The sequence below is a fragment of the Callorhinus ursinus genome, unplaced genomic scaffold, assembly GCF_003265705.2.
Source record: "Callorhinus ursinus isolate GAN/ISIS: 27379988/994484 unplaced genomic scaffold, GSC_fseal_2.0 scaffold24, whole genome shotgun sequence".
Lineage (NCBI taxonomy): Eukaryota > Metazoa > Chordata > Mammalia > Carnivora > Otariidae > Callorhinus > Callorhinus ursinus.
Genome location: NW_027397086.1, coordinates 17,530,577 through 17,538,395, shown reverse-complemented (window position 1 = coordinate 17,538,395; position 7,819 = coordinate 17,530,577). Strand labels below are relative to the sequence as shown.

At 34.7% G+C, this 7,819-nt stretch overlaps 1 protein-coding gene across 2 annotated transcripts in view; it reads left to right on the top strand.

The window, feature by feature from the left end:
• The window catches only part of KIAA1958 (KIAA1958 ortholog), a 156,814-nt gene that overhangs the window by 122,921 nt on the left and 26,074 nt on the right, over positions 1-7,819 (top strand). The gene's annotated exons all lie outside the window — the stretch shown is intronic.

The window sequence follows — 7,819 nt, the reverse complement described above, 5'->3', positions numbered from 1 at the left end:
TCTTTCTTTCTTTCTTCTTTTTTCTTTCTCTTTCTTTCTTTCTTTCTTTCTTTCTTTTCCTTTCTTTTCTTTTCTTTTCTTTTTTTTTCTTTTTTTTTCTTTTCTTTTCCTGTCTGTCTTTCTGTCTGTCTTTTTTTTTTAGGTACGCAGCAAAGTTTATTGAGTGATAGTACAAAGCTCCCAAAGAGAGAGGGGACCCAAGATGGGTTGCCCCAGGTGTTGTTTCTAACCACTAAGGAGGGGGAAATCATGGCAGGAGAAGCATTTCTACATGAATATGCTCACGCATAGCCCATAGGGTAGGGAAGACACTTTCAGACAGCTGAATTAATCACATGCTTCCTGGAGCCCCAGGTCCAAAAATCCTGTTAATGGAACAGAAGTCTCCACTACAAACTCACTATCTATGAGCTCTGCGGCCAGTTGCACAAAGTTATACCAAGCTAAGTAGATGTCAGGTTCCATACGTCCTCATTTTTAGGAAAATCTTTTTGGTCAGATATAATTCCCCATGTGCCATTTGTTGTATTTAGCACATTTGATGGTAAATATTCCTATTCTTTAGGCAGAATAGGAATGGTTATTCAAAATGATTATAATTGTTTAACTTCAGACATCTTTGTTGTGTCACAAAAATTCTTTAATAAAGAAAAACTAAAATGCCAGAAAATACAATGTTCTTTATCACAGTCATTTGTTTTACAGAAATGCAAATGTATTTCTTTCATATCTATGAATAATCCACCAGTCTTTACTCACAGAAAGCTGAATATTGCAAACAAGGGATAACTGTATTTTATTTTCTTTTCTAAGATTTTCTTTATTTGACAGAGACAGCGAGAGAGGGAACACAAGCAGGGGGAGCGGGAGAGGGAGAAGCAGGCTTCCCTCCAAGCAAGGAGCCCGATGCGGGGCTCGATCCCAGGATCCTGGGATCATGACCTGAGCCAAGGCAGATGCTTAACAGCTGAGCCACCCAGGTGCCCCGTGATAACTGTATTTTCGTATAATATTATTATTCTTTAAGATTTTATTCATATATTTGACAGAGAGAGACACAGCGAGAGAGGGAACACAAGCAGGGGGAGTGGGAGAGGGAGAAGCAGGCTTCCCACGGAGCAGGGAGCCCGATGTGGGGCTTGATCCCAGGACCCTAGGATCATGACCTGAACCGAAGGCAGACGCTTAATGACTGAGCCACCCAGGCGCCCCTTGTATGATATTATTTTAAAGTTACTTTATAAATTGCTATAATTTAGTATGTTTTCCTGGTACTTCAAGAAACAAGGAACTTACCTTTAAATTTGTTTACAAGTTATACATTTAAGACATGCCTAAATAAATAAAATATGTCAAATTTTATTTCCTCAATAGGGGAAGAATATTAGAATTCAAGTTGAGTAATATTTAGCCTACAAGTCAGAAAATGTTTTCTTTTTAAAAAAAAGTTTATTTAATTTATTCATCATTTTATGAGAAGATATCAAGTAACTAAAATGTCTAACATGTACAAAATACTTCACGTTGGTGATATACCATCTGAAAAGATTATGGTAAAAGCGAACATTGAATTGATGGCAAACATTTTCAGACCAAACTATTGTTTTCTTAAAAGAACACTTTATTAAAATTTATAATGCTTTTAGAAAGTGTTAAGGCAAAAATGCTCATTGTGAAAAATTTGACACATACTAATAAATATAATAAAAGGAAATAAAAACCACAGGAATTTTACTACCCATAAAAATAATTCAACAAATATTTTGGTGTTTTATTTTATAATTCTTAAGCATAGATGTCTTTAAAAAATTGTAGTCAAGCTACATTTATTGTTTTGTGTATTTGTAAAAGATCTTTAGCCTTTGAAAGTGTGATTATTATAAGTTACATAGTTTAACATTGCATAGTAGTACCAAAATCCATTTTACGGTGCTTTTGTTGGATTGGATTTGTGTCCAGTTTTTCACTTTTATAAATTTGCCTTCAAGAACATCATTAAGCATACATTTTTGTATGTAACTATGATTAAATGTTTAGCATAAATTTCTACAAGAGGAATTCCTGGGCCAAATAAAAAAACATTTATTTTTCCTACAAATACATTTCCAAAATTGTAGTTATTTTTATAACTTTAAAAAATAATATATTCATATTGTAAAGCTTACAAGTCTCACAAAGGTAAATACTAACCAGTGTGATATGTATCCTTCCAAATTTTTTTCTAAACTAGTGCAAATTCCCCTTATCCTAGCCAATACCTAGATATGGACCTTTTTATATTTTTCCAGTCTGATAAATGAAATACATCTTCTTTTAATTATAATGTATTATTATTAATGCTTTTGTTATTTGTATTTCTTCTATGAATAATTGCCTGTCATATCCCGGGCCCATATTCTAGTGAGTAATCTTTTTCCAATTGATTTAAAGGAGATTTTCATATGTACTTTGTCACTTTATGTGTTACAAGTATTTTCTCCAGGTCTGTTTATTGTCTTTTAAAATTTATTCAATGCAGAACTTTTGAATTTTTATGTCATCTGATTTGTTAATCTTTTTTATAGCTCTGGTTTTATCATGCTGAGAAAGGCTTTACTTACTTCCCAAATCATGAAAATTGTCTTCTTTATGGAAACAGCCTTTTGAAAAAAAGATCTATTTGGAAATGTGTGTGGTATGAAATAGGAATCTAAATTTGCTTTTGTTTTTCCAACCCAATAGCTTATTATCTCAAAGCATTTATTGAAGAGTCCATCCTTTCCTCAGCAATTTAAATTGGAGCCTTTATTATATACACAATTTGCATATTTACACAGGCCGTTTCTGGACTTTCTTCTGTTGCACTGATCTATTTGTCTCTTTCTTTTCCAGAACTTAAACTTTAAATTATTGCAGTATTATAGTACATATTTATATCTTTCAGGGCAAAGCCTCCCAAATACTCTTTTCAAAATTTCCTTGCTTTTCTTATGGATTTACTCTCCCAGATAAACTTTAGAATCAACCTGACCAGTAACAACAAAAAGGGGGATTTTAATTAGAATTACCCCACATTAAAGATTACTTGGAGAAATTAAACATCCTTATGATATTGAGCCTTTCCATCCAGGTACATGGTATCACTCTTCATTTATTAGGTTTATATATACATTTTTAATTTTAAGAATTTTTTGAGTGGGCGCCTGGGTGGCTCAGTCAGTTAAGTGTCCAACTCTTGGTTACAGCTCAGGTCATGATCTCGGGGTCTTTTTTTTTTTTTTTTAAGATTTTATTTATTTATTCATGAGAGACAGAGAGAGAGGGAGAGAGAGAGAGAAGCAGAGGGAGAAGCAGGCTCCCAAGGAGCAGGGAGCCCGATGCGGGACTCGATCCCAGGACCCTGGGATCATGACCTGAGCCGAAGGCAGACGCTTAACCATCTGAGCCACCCAGGCGCCCATGATCTCGGGGTTTTGAATCAAGTCTTGCATTGGGTTCTACACTCAGCGCAGAGTCTGTTTGAGATTCTCTCTCCCTCTCCCTCTGCCCCCCAACTCATGCTCTCTTTATAAATAAATAAATAAATAAATAAATAAATAAATAAATAAATAAATAAACATAATTTTAAAGAATTTTTTGAAAGTCTTCTTTCTGAATTTTACAGACATAAAAGGGCACAAATAATGTACAGCTTGGCTGATTTTCATGAAGCAAGCATATTGCTGAAAACACCACCTAGAGGAAGACCTAGAACATTGCCTGAAACTCAGGAAACTTCCCTCCTGTGCCCTCCGAGGCTCAAGCAACCACTTTGTTATTTCACCATAGAGTCATTTTCTTTGTTTTTGAATTACATAAGTGGACCATTTCAACTCGCTCTGTTGTGTCTGGCCTCTTGTTTAATATTGTGTTTGTGGGCTTCATCCATATTTTTCATGTTAGTTGATTCCAGTAGTCCATTCCTTGCCGTTATTGTATAATATATTGTATAAATATTTTACAATTTCACTTGCATTCTATTGTTTATGAACATATGAATATTTCCAGCTCGGAGCTTTCTATTATTTTTTTTAAGATTTTATTTATTTATTTGACAGAGAGACACAGAAAGGGAACACAAGCAGGGGGAGTGGGAGAGGGAGAAGCAGGCTTCCCGCCGAGCAGGGAGCCCAATGCGGGGCTTGATCCCAGGACTCCTGGGATCATGACCTGAGCCGAAGGCAGACGCTTAACGACTGAGCCACCCAGGCGCCTGGGGCTTTCATTATTAATTGTACTTTTATGAACACTCATCTTACATGCCTTTCAGTAAACATGTACACATTTCTGTTGGGTATATACTCAGGTGTAGGATTGCTGGATCATAGAGTATTTGTGTGTTCAACTTTAGTAGATACTACCAATTAGTTTCCAAAGTGGGTGTGCAAATTGACATTTCTACCAGCTGAGTAGGAGTGTTCCTATGGTTCCACATCCTCACCAATGCTTGATATTTGCAGATTTTGTTTTTTATTTTAGACATTTTGGTAGATGGACTTTAATTTATGTTTCCCGAGAAATTACTGTTTTTTATTTTATACAGTACCCATTCATGTTTGCCCATTTTTAATTGGTCTAGCTGCCTTCTAATTGGTTTGTTAGATATATGCACTTCAGATATCTTCTTTCACTAAGTGGCTTGCCTTTGCACCCTCTAAATGGGGCATTTTAATAAATGTCTTTTTAACTTCAAAGAAATTCAATTTATCAGTCTTTTATTTTTGAGATGATAATATTGATGTTCTATTAAAAATATGCAGCTACCACAAGGGCATAAAGATGGTCTCCTATATATTTCTCTAGAAGCTTTATTGTACCATTCACATTTAGGTCATGATCCATTTGGAATTGGTTTTTTTGTTTGTGGTGTGAGGTAAGCATTCAATTTACACATATTATGTTAAGGATTTTTGTGTCTGTTTATGAGCTGTGTTGGCTTGTAATTTTCTTTTTTTGTATTGTTCTTGTCATATTTTTTAATAGAAAAGTTATGGTGCCCTAAAAAAGAAAATGGGTATTATTCTCTCTTTCTCTATTCACTAGCAAGAGTTTTTAGGTTTGGCATTATTTGTTCCTTACATGTTAAAAGAATTTGCTAGTGAAATCCATCTCAACCGGAAGGGTTTTTATTTTATATATGTATTTTAAATTACAGATTCAGTTTCTTTAATGGATGTAAGACTATTTAAATTTTATATTTCTTGTTCAGTTTTAGTAAGTTGTGGCTTTCCTATATATTTGTCCATTTTATCCAAATTTTCAAATTTATTGGCATCAAGTTGTTCTTAATATCTTTTTACTATCTGTAGGATCTGTAGTGATAACCCCTGTTTCATTCTTTGTGTTGCAATTTGTGCCTTTCTTTCATTTTTCTTACCAGTTTATTAATTTTTTTAGTCTTTTCAAATCCATCTTTTTGGCATTACTTCTTTTTTAATTATAAATTTCCTATTGCATTGATTTCTGTTATGTGTACTGTTTCCTTTTTTCTACTCTTTTGAGTATATATGTTGTTCTTTTTATCATTTCCTGGTACAGTTGATATTCAACCTTTCTTTCCTCATCTCTGCATTCAGTGCTATAATTTTCTCTATAGATACTGCAATAAGTGCCTTCCACAACTTTGACATATATGTTATTATTTGGTTTGAAATATTTTCTTTTTTTTTAAGATTTTGTTTATTTATTTGAGAGAGAAAGAGAGAGCATGAGCAGGGTGGAGGGGTAGAGGGAGAGGGAGAAGCAGACTCCCCGCTGAACAGGGAGCCTGATGCAGGACTTGATCCCAGGATCCTGAGATCATGATCTGAGCTGAAGGTTCAGATACTTAAACCACTGAGCCACCAAGGCACCCCTGAAATATTTTCTAATTCCCATTGTTTTTTTCCCCCTTCATCAGGGGTTTATTTAGAAACATATTATTGCTTAGTGGTTAAAAGTTATCTTCTTGTAACTGATTTATATTTTAATTCTGCTGATACTCTAATCCTTAAATAATCCTATTTAATCCTTTGGAATGTTGAAGTTTGCTTTATGTCCTAGCATTTCTGTTTTGGTAAAAGGACCATGTATCTTTGAAAAGAATGTGTCTTCTGCAGTTGTTAGATATGTTGTTCTCTGTGTATCAATTAAGTACAGTTTGATATTTGCATTGTTTCAGTCTTCTATATCTGTACTATTTTCTGTGTGTACTTGTTCTGTCAGTTATAGAAAAGGATGTATTAAAGTCTTAGTTGTAGATTTGCTTATTTCTTTTTAGAATTCTCAACTTTTGCTCTTTATATTTTGAGACTATGTGATTAGATAGAAATTTAGGATTGTTATATCTTTCTGTTGAATTTTAAAACATTTCTCTTTATTTATAGTAATACATCTTGCCTTAAAGTCAGTTTTGTCTGATATATAGCTATACCAGCATTCTTTTCTTTACTGTTTACATAGTGTACCTTCTTTTCATCCCTTTGCTTTCAACTTTTCTACCCTATTGATTCCTATGTGTAAGGAGCACATAACTGAGTTTTGTTTCTTTATCCAAACTGACATCACTTATCTTTTTAAAAAAATTTATTTATTTGAGACAGAGAGAGAGATAGCATGAGCGGGGGGCGGGGGGGGCAGAGGGAGATAATCTCAAGCAGACTCCCCACTGAGCATGGAGCCCAACGTGGGGCTCAGTCTCATGACCCTGAGATCATGACCTGAGCTGAAACCAAGAGTTGGACACAACTACCTGAGCCACCCAGGCACCCTGACATCACCTATCTTTTAATTGGAATATTGATCCTGGAATAACTGATACATTTAGGTTTAAGTCTATAATCCTACATTTTTTGCTTTGTCCCATCTATTCTTTGTGCCTTGTTTTTGATTAAACAAGTCTTTTTTATTCCATTTCCTCCTCTGTCAACTTATACATTCTTTCAATATTCTTGTAGTGGTTACCATGGAGATTAAAATATGCATTCTTGCACTGTTAAAGTCTACTTTAAATTAGTGTTTTCATCATTTTCTGGATAATGCAAGGACCTTTCAACACTAGCTCCAGTTACCCTCTTTGTGCTATAGTAATGAATATTAATTCTACATGCATTTAAAGCCCCACAAGACAGCTGTATTGTTATAAACAGCTGTGTTCATTTAGATTCACCTAAATATTCAATCTTTCTGGTGTTCTTTATTTTTTGTTATATCAATGTGTTTCCATCCTGGATCATTTCCTTTGCCTGAAAAACTCACTTTATTATCACTGAATACTTGACTGCTGATAATAAATACATTTGTTATTTTGTACGACTTACCCTGTATTTCACCTTTATTTTTGAATGATGCTTTGCTTAGTATGAATTCCACACTTGTAGCAATTTTCTTTCAGCACATTAAAGATAATCTGTCTTCTGGCTTCCATCACATCAGTTGAAAAATCAATCAATCTGTTGTTGCTCCTTTGAAAGTAATTTGTACTTTTCCTCCAGTTTCTTTTAAGATTTTCTCCTTGTCTTTTATCTACTCAACTTATAACACTCTGCACTGGGCCATCCTCTACTCTCTCACTCCACTCAAACTCTGACATCCCATGCTGGGAAGCTTTCCTACATGGAAGCCCTCATCACATTTCTTGAGCTGTGATACCTGGCACCAGACCACTCCCATGCAGGGAAGCCTTATTCACTCCAGTAAGACTCTGACTTTTCACATAGGGCTTCTTCCCATATCTCCCACTGCTGTGTGGATATGCTCCTTACCCTGCTCAGGCAATCACACCACATAATCTGGCTACCCCTGCATGGGATATTTGGGTTTT